Below are 16,462 nucleotides of genomic sequence, written 5' to 3' on the forward strand. Positions count from 1 at the left end.
ACTGTAAATATACTGTATATATTTATATAGATATATGTATATACATATAGGTTTGTTGTAATTTTATTATGATATGGTGCTACCTATGATTCATTCAGAGGTGTGAATCCTTAAAGTGAAATATAGTTCCCACTTATACATTATTTTTAGAAGAAAATTTCACTACCTTGAAGTGATCTGTTTCCTGACAAAATGACCATTATTTATATATTGAAAAGGGGAAGGAGGTTTGTAATCAAGATGGAAACTTTGTGACAATCACCTCCAATGTCATTTCTACCATGTTTACTTGGGTGCCATGGAGTTGATTTCTCTCTTCAATCTACCAACTGTTATGTATTTCGTAATTCTGTGAAACTCATAGATTAAATGCTCTCAGCTAGTAAATAGCAGTTTCAGTTCAGAGGAATCAACAATTTACAGCATTAAAATAGGTACCCATTCCCCAATAACTATCTTTTTCAAGTACAAATTTTTTTTTAGCTATGATTCCATTTTCTCTGCTTTGTATTCTTTCTTTCTCTTTCTTTTAACATCTTCTTTCCTTCCTTTCTGTTTTACTCCTTTTTTCTGTATTAACCCAATGTTCCAAATCCAAAAAGGGGCCAAGAAAGTGGGTGGAGGCTGTATGATATGGATGGAGAAAGAAAAAGAAGAAGAGAGAAGTTTGTGGCTGAATAATACCTTATTTACTTAAAAAAAAAACCCACAGATATTCCAATTCTTCCATAACATATATACAGGTTTGCAATGTTTTTAGGTGAACATATATGTATAATTAAAAATGAAGTTATAATGCAAGTACCTTGGAGGAGAGGGGTGTAATTTCGTAATTTGAAAAACAAAAAAACAATTACATTAAAACACAAAATAAACAACTCTGTCACATTCCCATCTATCATCTTTTTTGCCATTAAAAATAAAAAATTCTGATCCTTTCTTTAATCTGTGGTGTGTGCCTGTGTGACTTGCATGCAAACGAAGACCAGAGAGAATGGGGATGATGTTTAATGCAAAATAAAATTCATTTTGTAAACATGTTCTTTACCCCTGATAATGGCCTCCCTTCGGTATTCAAGGAAGATTTCTCCTGATGTATTTTATACAGACATATGACTACAAGATATATAAGTACATCTAAAGTGGATTACTGCTCATTTGCCTTCTCTGGGGGGCATCACACAGATCAACAGACACAGTGATAATAAAGTTCCTTAAGGACAAGGAAGATTTCTCAGTGTGCTTTTTATTAAAGGATGCAGAAAATCTTATGTATGTCTACAGGTTGACATTTTCAAAAGCATACTCCAAGACAATATAAAATGTTTATGATAAACATTAAAATTTCTTTTTCAATTACAAACACCACATATGCTTCCTAAGAAAATATGGAGCCGTAAAAAAACTGAAGCCAACAACTCGATTGCAGTTACGTTTTTTATTTTATTTTCATTTTATTTTTTCTTTCTGGAAACCACTCAGACGGTATCCCTTCCCTCTTCCTCCCCTAGGAAGAGAAGAAAGATCAATGACAAAAGGCAGCTGCCTGAAACAACGCCCAAAGTCAGCTTCACGCTCAGGGACACTGCACCTCCTCGTGGCTTCGGGTACTCTACACATTCAGAGAAACTTCTCTAGTAACCAACTATAGAAATGATCCCTGAAAGGATAGTCTTTGCAGTTACATTTTTAATATTTTGATGTATCCTTCCACCCCACTCAGGATTTTAAAAATAGTTTTTGCTACATACATACATGAAAGCATATATATATGTATAAGTCTATAATATGTAAAAAGTGAAATTAAAAGTTTGGCTTTCAGAAATGCTCGACAGGAGACAAGGGGAGCCATTTTGGTCTTTGGGAGAGTCCTAATCATAATATTAAGTTGTGTGATGTTTCAGAAGGATTCCTTTGATGGGAATGAAAGCTCTCTTGTTGTAACGACAGTTTTCAGATCAGTTATTATAAATGTGCACGTTTGGAGTTCAGTATGTCTTCCTGAGGGTCTTGGGCAGCTTCCTTCATTGATGTGGGCTGCAATGGCTGCTAAAACCTAAGCGTCAAAAGCAACGAGGGGGAGACGCCATTTGCAAAGCCGGAAATGATTAAAATCTCAGGGTTGAGACCATTCCCAGTCAGTAAAGGCTTGCCAAGACCATAGTTCCTGCTTCTGGTGTCTACTCTGAAGAGCACAGAGTAGAGGTTTGTCTACCACAACATTGGCAGTAGGCTCTCTGCAGCTGCTGGAGAACACAAGGAGAGGGGGAGTCACTAACGTGGCACACATCGGGGGAGCGCGCTAATCTGAGAGGTCAGCGGCGAGTCCAGCTCAATGGCCTAGTCCCGTCAGGCTAAGGCGCGAACCCTGCCGGCCTCCGTCCTCTTCCGCTCTCCTCAGGTACTGCCCGGCGGATCCCTCCGCCGCAGCGTGCGCTCCCGGTAGCGCCGCGATCGGCTTTTCAGCAATACCCGGATGGAAGCGTAATGGCCGCCATCGGGGACTCGCAGGCAATGGGGACCACGACAGGTATTCCTTATGAATGGGGCCGCCCAGTCTTGATAGGATGCCGGGACTTCGAGATAGCCAGCCAGGGGGCAAAGTGGGAGTTTATGGGGGTGTCAGGGTCCCCTGAACCGGCTCAGGGATCCGCCTCTCGTGATAGGAAGCGCCTGGTAAATAGTCCCGGCTATTCAGCGCTTCCGCCTAACTTGCCGCAAAGTTTTTCTAGAGAAGTGGGGTCTTTTACTCGGCGCTTCCGCAGGCTGCTAGAGCTAACCTTCTGTTTCTTAGCTGGGTTTGCACTACGTTCGGGCTCTTTGAACTCCACACTCTCCCACAGCTTAGGAGCTGGAGCGGGAGCGCGGCGACCGTGTGCCTCCGCGCGCCCGAGGGGAGCTGAACCCCGGAGGAAGGGGCGGATCGGGCGCGGGGTTTGGGACGGAGCGGGGAGCGCCGCGCTCGAAGCACCCACTCGGCGCGTTCCGGGGCTGGTGGAGACAGCATGGGCAGTCCTGCCGCCGCACTCCTCGAGCTGTAGATTCGCAGGCCCACGGCAGCCCGACTCGACGGCGTCCCCATTGTGGGTCCAGTTTGTGGTCATTGGAAGTCTTTTCTTGCAGATACGCACCGCTCTCTGGCGCGCGCTCCCTCCTCCAGAGTTGGCCTAAGGCGCCCTTCCTTGCAGACCCCAACCACACCCAGTGGCAGATGGATTTCTTTGTAACTGGCTTTCTCACTTGTAGGGCCCATTTTGAGTCTATTCTTAACATGGTGTCCTCATTGTCAAGTAGACAGTCTCTTCCTAGATGGATATGGGTAATGGAATATATATGTAGGGTGAATGTATGTGAGGTGAAATGTTGTAACTCAAGTCGGTCCACCAAACAAATGTGGTAGCTTTAAGGTTCAGAATACAAAAGTTTAGGTTCAGTTTTCTTTTTGGGTTTAAATTTGGGGGCATTTTAGTGTTTGTGAGCTATTTTAGCGAAAACATTCTTTCAGTATGTTTGGATATCAAAAGTCTAAAAAAAACACCAGAAAAAAAAAAGTCAATCTTTGAGGAATTCGTAAGAATGCTTGAACTTTGCGTGGTTGTAGCAATGGTGAGACCAGTCATCAAACTGTACATCAGGGTAGGAATTTCATTAACTAGAGCGTCTGTGTGTTAGGCCTAGTTTACTGTTTTTTTTCTTTTTCTTTTTCTTAATGTAGCAAGGGATCTGATTTGAGTGTACTCTAAAATTAGTATCCTCAAGTTGAAGAGTTAGAAACCATTTAAATTGATGCAGTGGAATACCCTGACGTGTTTCAAAGTTTTAACTGCAAATCCATAGAAATGGATTCATTATCTTTGAGCAAAACTGTGTTTGTTATTCATGAAGAAAGGCATTGCATTGTATTAAGATCTTTTCACGGCGTTAGCATTTAATAAGGATGGTAAGCATAGTAGACCCCGTTGATTTTTGTTAGAATTCTCATAAATAAGATGATCCCCATGTTTAGAAAATTGTTAACAGAAGGGAAGGGAGGGATAAAGGTATCTAGCCTATTTTGCCCATCCAAAATTTTCCTTATTTTTGCAGTGAAAGTAAGTATAAATACCAATTTGAAACATTTTAGGTCTGGTTTTATGGAAGGGTAAAAGGATTAACAACAGTGATGAATATACCTACTTGTGCATTGATAATGTATGAGCTTTGAAATGCTTGAAATTTTTTTATCATCACACTTCAAATCCTGTCCTATTCTCTTGTCCCAAGTTTTTATATCTTGAAGAATTCCAGAGGATATATTTTAGCATAAATATACAATTTGACTTTAAAATAGACTTTAAACATGTTATTTAATGTACTTTTATTGTTTACTTTTCTGTTTGGAATTGTTCTTACTGAAGCTTCATTTGCTTTAGATCACTTAATACAACCTTTTTAAAAAAATTTGTGATAAAAGCCTTGAGTTTTGCTCAGTTCCTTTGGGTACTCTACTAAGTTCTGTGATAAAAGCATTATAAGCAGAAGAAAGGAATTGTAACGAAGTTGAAGTTTTTATTAATCATCTGATCCCAGGTGTATAGGCTATGAATATCTCAGTTCTGTATGGGGTGTTGGCTTCACATGGTCAGCAGTTTTCATGGGGTATTAGCACAAGTGAGTATTAAGAGGTAGCATTGTGGTAGTAGGATACCTGGGGTGGAGTCAGATCTAGATTGTTCTAAGATTGTGATTTGGGCAAGATTCATTTTCCTGATCTTGCAATAAACAAACTGAATTGGATTGCATCTAAGCTTCCTACTAAGCTTTGAGATTTCTGATTTTTATAAGTTTATGACGTTATCATGGAGTAGCGATGATGGGTTATTTGCCTAAATGCAGAGAGGTTTTTTTGTTGTTCCTTTTAAATTTAAACACGTAAGTTGAATACGAAATATAATTGAATCAAGAGTATAAAAAAAGTTTATGCAGTCAGTTTTAAACTCTTGGTCTTCATTTCCAGATATCGTCTCTTCTTTTGATCACTGTTCCTGATTGTGGCTTTGTCCAAGCATTAAATTGCGTGCCTTTTGTTCCTTGAAGAAGGAGGTATGGTAAAGATTGAAGTATTACAACATGTAGTCTATTAAGCAGTAAGTTAATATGTTTTGATATTGGACAAAGAAATAAAATACTTAAAAGTTTTCATAAGTTATAGTTTATATTTGGTTTAAATAAAAAATACAGGTTTCTTTTAATTTTGGCAGAAAAGGTAGTTTTGGTTTCATAGCTTATTATTTAACATTTCATTAGAGGTCTAAAGGTAATTTAAGCTGTAGTTTTCTAAACATAATGACAACATTAAGGGCCTCTGGGTAGTGAATGATGGAGTTATATATGGTAGGAAGATGTTTTGAAGTTGTATAAATGACCAGAAGAGTGTTTGTGTTTTGCTGTGGTAAGTGTAAAGTAATGCTCCTAAAGAAAAACTGGTAGGTGTTTATATCATGATTAATGGCATCTACACTATGAGTTGGGAAAGGTACTTGGGAATCACTGTGGAGTTTTAACTTTTTTCCTGAAGGCAATTATATGAATATCCTGGTGTGAACAAAAAGAAGGGGAAAAAAATCTGCCACCGAATCCATGGTATTCTAAGGAAAGCTTTGCAAACTCAGTAGGAAATACTGTACCCTTGTATAAAAATACAGTTTATCTGTCGTTGAAAGAAAAGTTTCTCTTGCTATTTGTTTTGGGTTAGGTACTGGGATATCACAGTATCATAACTCCCCTCACCCAATGCAGTAAGTATACCCATAAATATAACCTTCAGTTAGAAATAAGATTATGTATGGGGCACCCGGGTGGCGTGGTTGAGTGCTTTACTTCAGCTCAGGTCATGATCTCATGGTTCATGAGTTTGAGCCCCGCATCGGGCTCTGTGCTGACAGTGCAGAGCCTGGAGCCTGCTTCAATTTCTGTGTCTTCCTCTCTCACTGCCCCTCCCTGCTCCTGCACTCCCCATGCTCTCTCTCCTAAAAATAAACAAACATTAAAAAAAAAAGAAATAAGATTAGGTATATAACTACTAAAAAAGAAGAAGTAGACTATACCAACTTAAATGATTAGTAATCAAAACCATGTTTTGCCAGATGGTTTTCTTTTCAGGGTCATTTTTCACAAAGGCAGGAATGTTATGTTTTATTAGAAGTTAATGTCTAACAACTACAATGAGTACAGAGCAACTAAGCTTAGATATCAGGTTATTATTTATGTTCATTTACATGTGTAATTTCTTTCTACATAACAATTGTTTGACCTCTTACCGAATTTGGTTTGCATGGGTATTGTGTTGTTTCTGAATAAAGTAAATGCTAAGTGCTAAGAATTTTCTTTACTGTGTTTGATCCAAAAACTCAGAAAAACTTACACGATGAAGTGTGAAAACTTGAAATGCAATGAAGTAAACAAGAGGTTGCTGTATGATGATTTACCAATGCCGTCTTGAAAAGTTGTGAGCAAAGTCTGACTAAATTTTAAAAATTAAAAAAAAATTTTTAAGGTTATTTTTTTTGGGGGGAGGGGGGAGAGCGAACAGGAGAGGGGCAGACAGAGAGGGAGAGAGAGAGAATCCCAAGCAGACTCTGCACCATCAGCAAGGAGCCTGATGTGGGGCTCGAATCTACAAACCATGAGATCATGACCTCAGCTGAAACCAAGAGTCTGGGATTTAACAGCCATCCATGTGTCTCTCACTAAATTTTAAGCTCATGATTGGTATAACTGCATAAAACATGTATCAGAATTAAGTTGCATGACTTGAAACTTAGGATAATTAAGTAGGTCTCACATGGGTCTTATTTCAAGAAATGGTAATGGCCGAAAACAAATATTGGCTTTATGGAAAGTCAAGTAAGTGCAAAATGTGGTAAAATCATCAACAATTCCTAATTAAAATTGGGCTGTTATAGGTTAGAGCTGATAGAAAAAATTATACATATATATGTTTTTGTTGACCTTGAACAACGTGGGGGTAGGGACACTGACCACCTCCCTATGCAATTGGAAATCTGTGTGTATTCTTTTGACTCCCTTAACACTTAACAACTATAAGCCTTCTGTTGATTGGAAGCCTTACTGATAGCATGAACAGTTGATTAACACATACTTTGTGTGTTATATGTATTAGAGCTCATGTTCTTAAAATAAATGAGAATAAAGTAAGCTAGAGAGCAGAAAGTGTTATTAAGAACATCATAAGGAAGAAAAAAATACATTTGTAGTACTATACTCTATTGAAAAATATCTGTGTATAAGTGGACCTGTGCAATTCAAAGTGCTGTTCAAGGGTCAGCTGTCTGCTAATTTTGTCATCTGAGTATTTCCTCGTTTGGGGAATCATCTCTCACCTATTATGTGAGGTTGGTGGGCTGTCTGTCTGTTACATAGTCTTATAACCCAAGCCTTGTTATCCCTATTGCTGCAACAGTGATTGCCTATTGATCTAGCAGAGCCAATTAGAATCCTTCTTTGACATTGGTGTATGAATGCTAGGAGAAAGATGCGCCCTTTTTTCTTTTTTTTTTTTAATGTTTATTTTATTTTATGTTTTTGAGAGAGAGAGAGAGAGAGAGAGAGAGAGACAGAGCATGAGTGGGGGCAGGTCAGAGAGGGTGGGAGACACAAAATGTAAAGCAGGCTCCAGGCTCCGAGCTGTCAGCACAGAGCTCAACGCAGGGCTCAAACTCAAAAACTGTGAGATCATGACCTGAGCTGAAGTTAGACGCTAACTGACGATGCCACCCAGGCACCCCGATGCTCCCTGTTTTCTAAAGTTAATGATCTGGTAGGGTGTTAGTATATTCTTTCTCACATGTATGAGAACCCCATCTGTAGTAGAAGAAAGCAAAGCCATAAATAAATGGGAGATGGGTTGAGGTAGCATGCCAGTTTCAGTCCCAGGGACCATGGTATGAGGTATTTGATTTTCTTTTGATTCTGTCACCTACCCTGATGTCCTTCCCAGTCCCATGAGCCAAAATTTTGCATATAAATTACTTTGAATTGGATTGCAGCAGAAAATGTTCTGATGAATATTTGGCCCATGTGAATTTAAGGTCTGCAGCTTCAAGTTGATCACATCCATCTACAATTGCCCTTTTCTTCCACCTTATGAGGGATGCCCATTATTTATTCATCGTTCATGTATACATTTAGTCCTTCATTCAACCTGCACACATTTGTTGAGTGTCTACCATGTACAAGTATGTGCAGCTGCCTGGATAGTCAAGGATTATACCTACTTGCTGAGGATTATAGACTTCCTTGAATGTAGCACATTTTTATATACTTAGATTACACAGGTCAACAAGAGTGTGTTGAGAATAATCGGTGCTGTGCTCAGCATTTTAGTAATATGAAGAATTAAAGGAATTGTTTGCCTCCACAGTGCTTATAGTTTAATTAAGGAATCCAGATTAATGTGTATGAAACAACAACAGATAAATGAAACTACATTTGTATAGTGTGGATTTTATGTCTGAGATCTGATAGAAAGGAAATTAGTGAGAGTTAGAAGGTTTCTTGAAGGAGGTATGACTGCTAGTAGGTTTTAACTTATGAGTCGTTTTGTCGTTTTGATAGGCACAGAAAATTGAGGAAAGGATGGAGTTGAAAATGACCAAGGACTGATCCAAGATAGGAGATTGGTTTAACAGTAACAGTTTGTATTTTGGAGAAATGAGAGGTAGTGGTGTAAATCCATGTGTGAGGCATTTGGAAAGCCAAACAATTTTTATTGTCTGCTAAGGTGTAGATTGCTTTGGATAAAATGTTTATATTTCTTTCAGTGTGATGCCACTTTTGTGATACCTAAGATGCAAAATAAGTGTAATCAAGTGATGTAAATTTACTTGTTATGGAAAAGATCTTGTTATATTCTCTGCCTTGGACAGTTTTTATTTAAAAAAAGTTTTTTAGCATTCATTTTTGAGAGAGAGAGAGAGTGGGGGAGAGGCAGAGAGAGAGGAAGAAACAGAATCTGAATGAGGCTCCAGGCTCTGAGCTGTCAGCACAGAGCCTGATGTGGGGCTTGAACCCACAAACCGTGAGATCACGGTTGGAGCCGAAGTTGGAGGCTTAACTGACTGAGCCACCCAGGTGCCCCTGCCTTGGAAAGTTTTTAAAAACAGTCATTAATTTGCAGTGCCGTTCTGTTTTATACATATTATACACATATAATATGTGTCCTTTCTTCTTACCACCCCCTTTTTGAGAGATCCCATGGTAACAGTGGCATAACCATACCCTTCCTCTAGAGATACAGCCAGTTCCAAACTTATGTTGCAATAGATGCAAAAGCATTCTGAACGAGATAAAGAATAAAATTAATGTTTAATTACTCACATAATAATTGTTTTTAGCTCCAGGTACTAGGAATGACATATAGGTTAATGTGTCATTCTTTTATTAAATGCTTGTTAACTTAACCTTTTTAAATAACCAATTAGCTGATATTCAATTCAAGAGAATTAACATTTGGAACAATCCTATAAACCAGGCTTGGCAAACTTTTGCCGTCAATGGCCAGGTAGCATTTAGGCTTTGTTGGCAGTATGATTTCTTTACACCTATCTGCTGCTGTTCGAACATGATAGCAGCCATAGACAATATATAAATGAACAAGTATGGCTGTGTTCTAATGAAACAATTTACAAAAAGTAGCAGGCCACATTTGGTCCACAGGTTGCTGATGTGGACCACCTATCATAGATTTAATGAGACATTTTATGCCACAGCTTCTTGTAATCACATCTTCCCATTTTCCTCCTCTCAAGTAACCATGGATCAATTTTCTTTATTATTTTCTAAGCTTACCTCCTCCAGTTGTTCACTGGATCCCATCTCTTCTCACCCAGTGAAGGACATTGCTACTGTATCTATCTTTTTTTCTCCTTCATCATCACTTTTTCTCTTTCTGTTAGATCATTTTCACAAGCATGTAATCATACTATAATTTCTCCCAGTTTTAAAAAACAAAACAAACAAAAAATAACTCCATTTTAATTCCTTTGTCTTTTGGTCCTCTATAGTAAAACTCCTAAAAGAGTTGTCTGGGGGCACATGGGTGGCTCAGCTGGTTGGGCGTCTGACTCTTGATTTCAGCTCAAATCACAATCTCACAGTTTATGGGATTGAACCCCTGAATTCTCCTTGGCATGTCTCTGCTGGTGATGCAGAACCTGCTGGGGATTGTCTCTCTCCCTCTCTGCGCCTCCCCTGCTTGAGCATGCTCTCTTTCTGTCAAAATAAATAAACATTAAAAAAAAAAAAGAGTTGCCTGTGCTACATCTATATCTCCACTTTTCTTCCTCCCATTTTCTCCTAAGTCCATGCTAGTCAGTCCTTCTATATACTGAAACTTATATCATTGTCACTAGTGGTCTTGACGTTAGTGGTCAATTCTCAGTCCTCATCTTACTTGAGGGAGTTGATCAATACCTAATCCTGGAAACACTTCATTTTGCTTTCAGGACACCACTCTCCTAACTTACTTCACTGGTCATTCCTTTCACCTGACCAGCTGGTTCTTTCTCCTCTTTTTTCCTGTAAATGTTGTAGCCTCTTCAAGGCTCAGGCCTTGGACTTCTCTCAGTTTATTTCTTCATTTGCTGAGGTTGGAAGTTTTAGAGTTACTCTTGACACGTCTCTTTCTCTCACAGACTACACGGAATCTGCCAGCATATCCTTTGGCTCTGTCTTCACAGCATATCCACGGTCTAACCAAGCCGCCATCATCTCTCACCTGGCAGTTGTAATATGGCTATCTCCAAACTGGTCTGCTTGCTTTCATTCTTATTTCCTCCCCAAATACTTTGTTCTTAACATTGTAGCCAAAGTGATCTTTAAAAAATAATTCAGCTTATGTTACTTCTTTACCCAAAATGTTCCAGTAGCTTCTCATCTTGTTTATAGTAAAACCAAAGTCCTTGTAGTGTTCCCTGAGGCCTTGTTTCAGTCTCTTATTACTTTGACCTCATCTCCTACTGCTCTCTTTCCATGTGCTGTTTTCTTGTTCCAGGCCTACTGACCTTGCTCTTCTCTGAACATGTTAGGCATAATCCATACTCAGAGTGTTAGCACTTACTATTTCTTTTTTTGGAATGCTTTCTGCCTCAGCTTCTTAAGATCTTGGCTTAAATAAGACTTTTTCAAATGAGGGATACTTGACTTCATATTTAAAATTGTAACTCTTGGGGCGCCTGGGTGGCTCAGTCAGTTAAAGTGTCCAACTTCAGCTCAGGTCATGATCTCACAGTTCGTGAGTTCGAGCCCTGCGTTGGGCTTTGTGCTGACAGCTCAGAGCCTGGAGCCTGCTTCGCATTCTGTGTCTCCCTCTCTATCTGCCCCTTCCCTGTTCACACTCTGTCTCGCTCTCAAAAATAAACATAAAAATAAAAAAATAAAATAAAATAAAATTGTAACTCTGGTTCTGCCTATTTTTCTCCGCTTTATTTTTCTCTACAATATTTGTCACCTTTGAATATGTCAGATAATTTACTTATCTTGTTTATTATCTAAATAGCTAGTAGAGTTTATGTCCATGAGGGGAGGGATTTTTGTCTGTTTTATTCACTGCTGTATTCTCAATACTTAGAACAAAGGCCGGCACAGATTTGGTGCTAGCTACATGCCCAGCAGTATGCCAGATGCTGGTGGTATAGCAAAAAGCATGACAGATGTGTTCTTTATGCTTATATGCAGTTTTTATTTCAGTGGTAGAGACATAAAAAAAATGGGTTGTCAAATATATAAAATATTGCCAGAGAAAAACAGTGTTACAAGAAAGAAATATAAGGAGTTTAAATAGAGAACAATTTTTTCTGGTTGAGAAGCAGTGCTTTATCCGTTGGAGAGACCTTTCTGAGATGATGACATCTGAGCCGAGACCTAAAAGATGGGAAAGATCTGGCCATTTGAAGAATAGGAAAAAGACCAGTTCAAGCAGGGACCAGCAGGTGCAAAGGCCTGAGACAGGAAAGGGGCGTTTGAGGAACTGAGAGGCTATCTGTGGTAGCGTGCTGGTGTACATTTACAGATGAGATTGGTGTGAGGTGAAGGTTAGGAGAGAGGTCCAGGACCAGATGTCCCTGCTTTTTGTAAGCCTTGGCAGAGATTAGATTTTATTTTAAGTGCTTTGGGAAACCACTGTAGATTTTAAAGCAGGGAGCATTGTAATCTATTTTATATTAAGATCACGTTTGCTCCTGTGTGGAGAATGGATTCAGAGGAAGGTGGTGGGCAAGAGAGAAGCATGAATGCCAGTTAGGTTATTTTAATCCAAGTTATAGATGGCAGTGGACTGAGAAGATGGTGGTGGAGGTGGCGAGAATTCAAGATGTATTTTGGAGATAGAATTGACAGGCCTTGCTTATGGATTAGTGTGGGAGTAAGGGAAAGAAGGCGCAGAATGACTCCTTCATTTCTGGGCTGATGAGTAACGGGATGGAGGGGTTGCCGTGCTATGTTACTGTGGTGGGGAAGCCTGGGCAGGGGAATTTGTTTCCGTCCTCGAGACAGGTGCTTTATAGAGCAGAGAAAAATTAGGTAGTTTATATTATTTGGGGAAGGCGAAGGGAAGTGGATTACATGTTGATACATGTTCCCCCAATCAAATAGCCGTAAATCTTTTGATTCCCCCCCACCATGTGTTCCAAAATCTTATGTAAAATCTGCCTACTCTAAATCACTGCCACAACAAAATGATAGTGAAGAAAAGCATGAGACATGAGATAATCTTTCTCCTTTCCATATTAAATTCAGTGGTCTTTATTCCACTTTTGATACATTACTTCTGATTTTTCTACCAATTCCTACATATTGAAAATGTGATTTCTGACCATGTGAGAGAAAGAGAGTGCACGTGTGTGTGTGTGTTTTAAATCAAATTCCATTGCAGCAAAAAAAGTTTACATGATCTATAGCATTTGCTATTTGCTATAAAGTAATTTAATCTGAAATCACAGGAAGTCAGATATTTGGGTTGCAAATAAAAGAATAAATGAGTCAGTAGTGTGTTAGGACCCTGTGTACCAGTCATCTTGATTTTTGTGAGGGATAAATGAAAAATATAAAATAGAACTTCTCTTTAAGGGAGGTACAACTTAAAAAATGAAATGATGTAACTATAAAGCTCACCACTATAAATGAAGTGGTGAGCAATGGCTGTACTTTAAATGGATATTCAGAGAAGGGAGATTAGTGTGTATTGCAGGTTTCATGTGCCTATTGGAGGTAGAATCAGGAAGCAAGTTTGACTAGTATGGAATGAAATATGGTGCGAGGAAGCAGGATGAACAGAGAGTGTATGTGTAGGGAGTAGATAGCATCTTAAATATTTGGCACTGTACATCATACAGAACAAGCAGTCATCTTGCCAGTTTTAAGAAATAAGAGTAAGGGGTGCTTGGTGACTCAGTCAGTTAAGTGTCCACTCTTGATTTCAGCTCAGGTCATAAACCCGAGGTTTGTGGAATTGAGCCTCACGTCGGGCTCTGCACTGACAGTGTGGAGCCTGCTTGGGATTCCCTCTCCCCTCACTCTCTGCCCCTCCCCTGCTCATGCTCTTTGTCTGTCTGTCTCTCTCTCTCAAAATAAATAAATAGGCTTAAAAAAAAAGATTAACCTGGACTGCATAATTTTTAATTTTTCCATTTTGTACTCCTTCATAATTGTATTAGTGTCACTAGCCCGCCTGAGTGGTAAATGGCTCACATGTACACCAGCATTTTGAACATTTCTAAATCTGTACTTCATTACATTTGCATATTTAACTCTTCATTTTTCTTTTCTGTTTAAGTTGTTTATTAGGCCACAATGATTTGGAGGGAGCTGGCTTTAATTATGTGTGTATATGTATTATATATATATAGTCTACAAAATTTATTCTTTCACTCGTTTAAAATATGATAGGTATTAGCCCTGTCGGTAAACTTTTTAAAAACTTAATACAGCTACAAAAAAAGTAAGCCCAAAATGTATGTTTCAAGTATGAAAAGATTATTATTTGAAGGCACTATATGGTTCTGCTTTGAAAATAAGTTTTAGGGTTTTTTGTATTTTCCTCTAGATCCCTTTTAGGCTGAATTTTATATTTTTTTTAGTAAGGTCTACTGATGCATTCTACTTGTACTTATATATTCATATGACTGTTTTGAATTCAGTTATGTCTGTAGGAAAAATTTGATGACTCAAGGTATGAAATTGTTATGCAAAATAATGACTGATTATGTTAGTTTTTCTATCTGTGTAATATGACAAGCTAGTTACAGAGCTATAGGCTAAGTTGCAAATGGGGCAAAGCTAAAATCAGAATTTTTTAGTTCTTTGTTTGCTGTTTAAGCAACTTGAATGTAATGAAGGGCACGTAGATTCTTCGTTTTTATACCATTTCAGTAAAGTTAATAACTGTACCATGTTTTTGCTTTTTAATCTGTTGTAGACAGCAAATAAAGCTCTAAGAATGATGCTTTTTGATTTACTCTGTTCCGATGTTTTTCATCTTTGGCGTTTTACTTTGGGAATCATCTTTTTAAAAATTTTTCTGTGTGATTCTTAACCTATGCTAACATTGCCAGTTCTCTGGGTCCTTACTCTTTATGTGGATTGTCACTTAGTCCTCTAATTTTCCAACTTCTATTTTTACTGCCTCCGATATATATTGCTTTCTAGTAGCATTCTAACAATATTTCTAAAATAGTGCTTTTATAACTTCTCTTCTGCTCATGGGCTAGCCATGGCTCTTGGTTACCTTTCATTTCAAGTTCAGATCTGTCCTCTGTAGTCGGTTCTCACTTAACCTCCCTATTATACATTTTCTCTGTGATCTAGATCCTGCAGTGCCCTGAGAGAAAAATGCTTTTTTTCCAGTGTTTTACTCCATTTTTCTGGTCTGGATAGCCTTTGCTCCTTTCTTGCAAGTTTAAGTCCTTTCCTCTTTAAAGGATCATCACAAAACCAACCTTTTTGTGAATTAAATGCAGTCAGCAGTGATCTATCAACTTAATGCCTTAAGAGTCCTTGTTTACAAGTAATAAAACTAGCTTAAGCTAGTTTAAGTTAGGGTAAGCTGAAAAGGAGGAATTATCTGAAGGATACAAGATTTCCTAGAATTCAAGGGCAGGAACAGACACAGGCCACAGTAAAGACTTGTAGTAGGATTGCCCTCTTGGTTTCACTCCATAGTACTTAAGAAAGCTGATGATTCTCTCCTTGCTGTTTGGGTACATCTGTCTTTTGCTATGCCATGCTGTCATTCCCTAAAAGAAGCTAACCTGTGGTCGGTAGTTTGGGAGGTATCTCTCTATAGATTTGTCTATGCTTATACATACATACTCTCATACTATCTTTCCTCCTGACATGAAAATATAAATTGCCTAAAGTGATGCAAGCAGCAGAAACCCTGAAGAGCCCAGAAACTGTAGAAGAGCTTGCAAAGGTTAGAAGGCCTAAAATCTAAAGAGGTACCAGACCTGTATGGTATTTTTGGTGCAGTTGTATAATTTTAAGGAGTAGGCAATATTCACGTTTAATGAACTAATCCCACAGGAGATTTTACGTATTTTCCATAATGCCAGCTTCAAAACTATAAGAGATAGCAGAAAAGAAAATTCTGAATAAAATTTTGTCAGATTAAAGCCAGCACTTTATTAAAGAATAATCTGCTTAACTTGTAAAAACTGTTCAACGTTATACAGGCTGTTCATTTCATTGTATAGTATACAGGTTTCCTTCACTATCTGAAAAAAGTGTGTTTCTGTGAAACCTTTTTTAGGCTGAAAATGGTATAAAGTGAAGAAACAATTACCATTCATTTATGTGGAGAAGTTTTGAGTATTCTCAGACCCAAAAAATAACGTTAGTCTTAGGCTTTTCTGAGATTTTAGGGCATATCTTGTTGGTGGAGACACAGAATAATTGAGATAAAAGCACAGATGCTCACGGACACAGTTCAAAGCTGTGGCCACTTGATGCTGACATGTAGTTCCTGGGGAAGGAGCTTGGCGGTCCACTCACGGCTTGGGTGTGCGCTGCCTCCGTAAGAGATTGCTGCAAGACTAAGGCCGAACGCGGTTTCTGCTCGTCACCATTTATGGTAAAACGAGAAATCCTCTTTGAATGTCTTTTGGTTAGCAAAAACATACTAATGTAGGTCTTGTAAGTGAAGTGGCATAAGGCAGACTTTTGAAAAGTCAACTTTCAAAAAGCAGGGGATACCTGTATAGAAAAAAGTCAAATTTAGATCATTACAATTTTTCTTATTTTTTTCTTTTTAAAAAGCTTTAATTTATTTTTTTTTAGTGTCTTTTTCTTTTAACAGTGTATTGAGATCAGGAAGCATATTATTGATTACCATTCTTTTGTAAATAAAATACATAAAACTTTTTATTTGTATAACAATACTATATTCATAACTTGTTATGGCACTACT

The 16,462-nt window shown here is 38.3% G+C and overlaps 1 protein-coding gene and 1 pseudogene across 8 annotated transcripts in view; one reads left to right on the forward strand and one right to left on the reverse strand.

Annotated features, from left to right (window-relative positions):
* Positions 1-1,473: 1,473 nt before the first annotated feature.
* LOC115286068 lies at positions 1,474-1,676 on the reverse strand (annotated as a pseudogene).
* A 507-nt stretch (positions 1,677-2,183) lies between these two features.
* The window catches only part of ZNF518A (zinc finger protein 518A), a 36,520-nt gene continuing 22,241 nt past the window's right edge, over positions 2,184-16,462 (forward strand). For 3 of the 8 annotated variants that reach the window (XR_003905671.1, XM_029932298.1, XM_029932299.1), the window contains exons 1-2: positions 2,415-2,530; positions 4,997-5,082. The gene's annotated coding sequence lies outside the window, so the exon portion shown is untranslated. The other 5 variants (XM_029932302.1, XM_029932303.1, XM_029932305.1 and 2 more) reach the window with 5 other exon arrangements.

Source organism: Suricata suricatta, chromosome 2 (assembly GCF_006229205.1).
Source record: "Suricata suricatta isolate VVHF042 chromosome 2, meerkat_22Aug2017_6uvM2_HiC, whole genome shotgun sequence".
NCBI lineage: Eukaryota > Metazoa > Chordata > Mammalia > Carnivora > Herpestidae > Suricata > Suricata suricatta.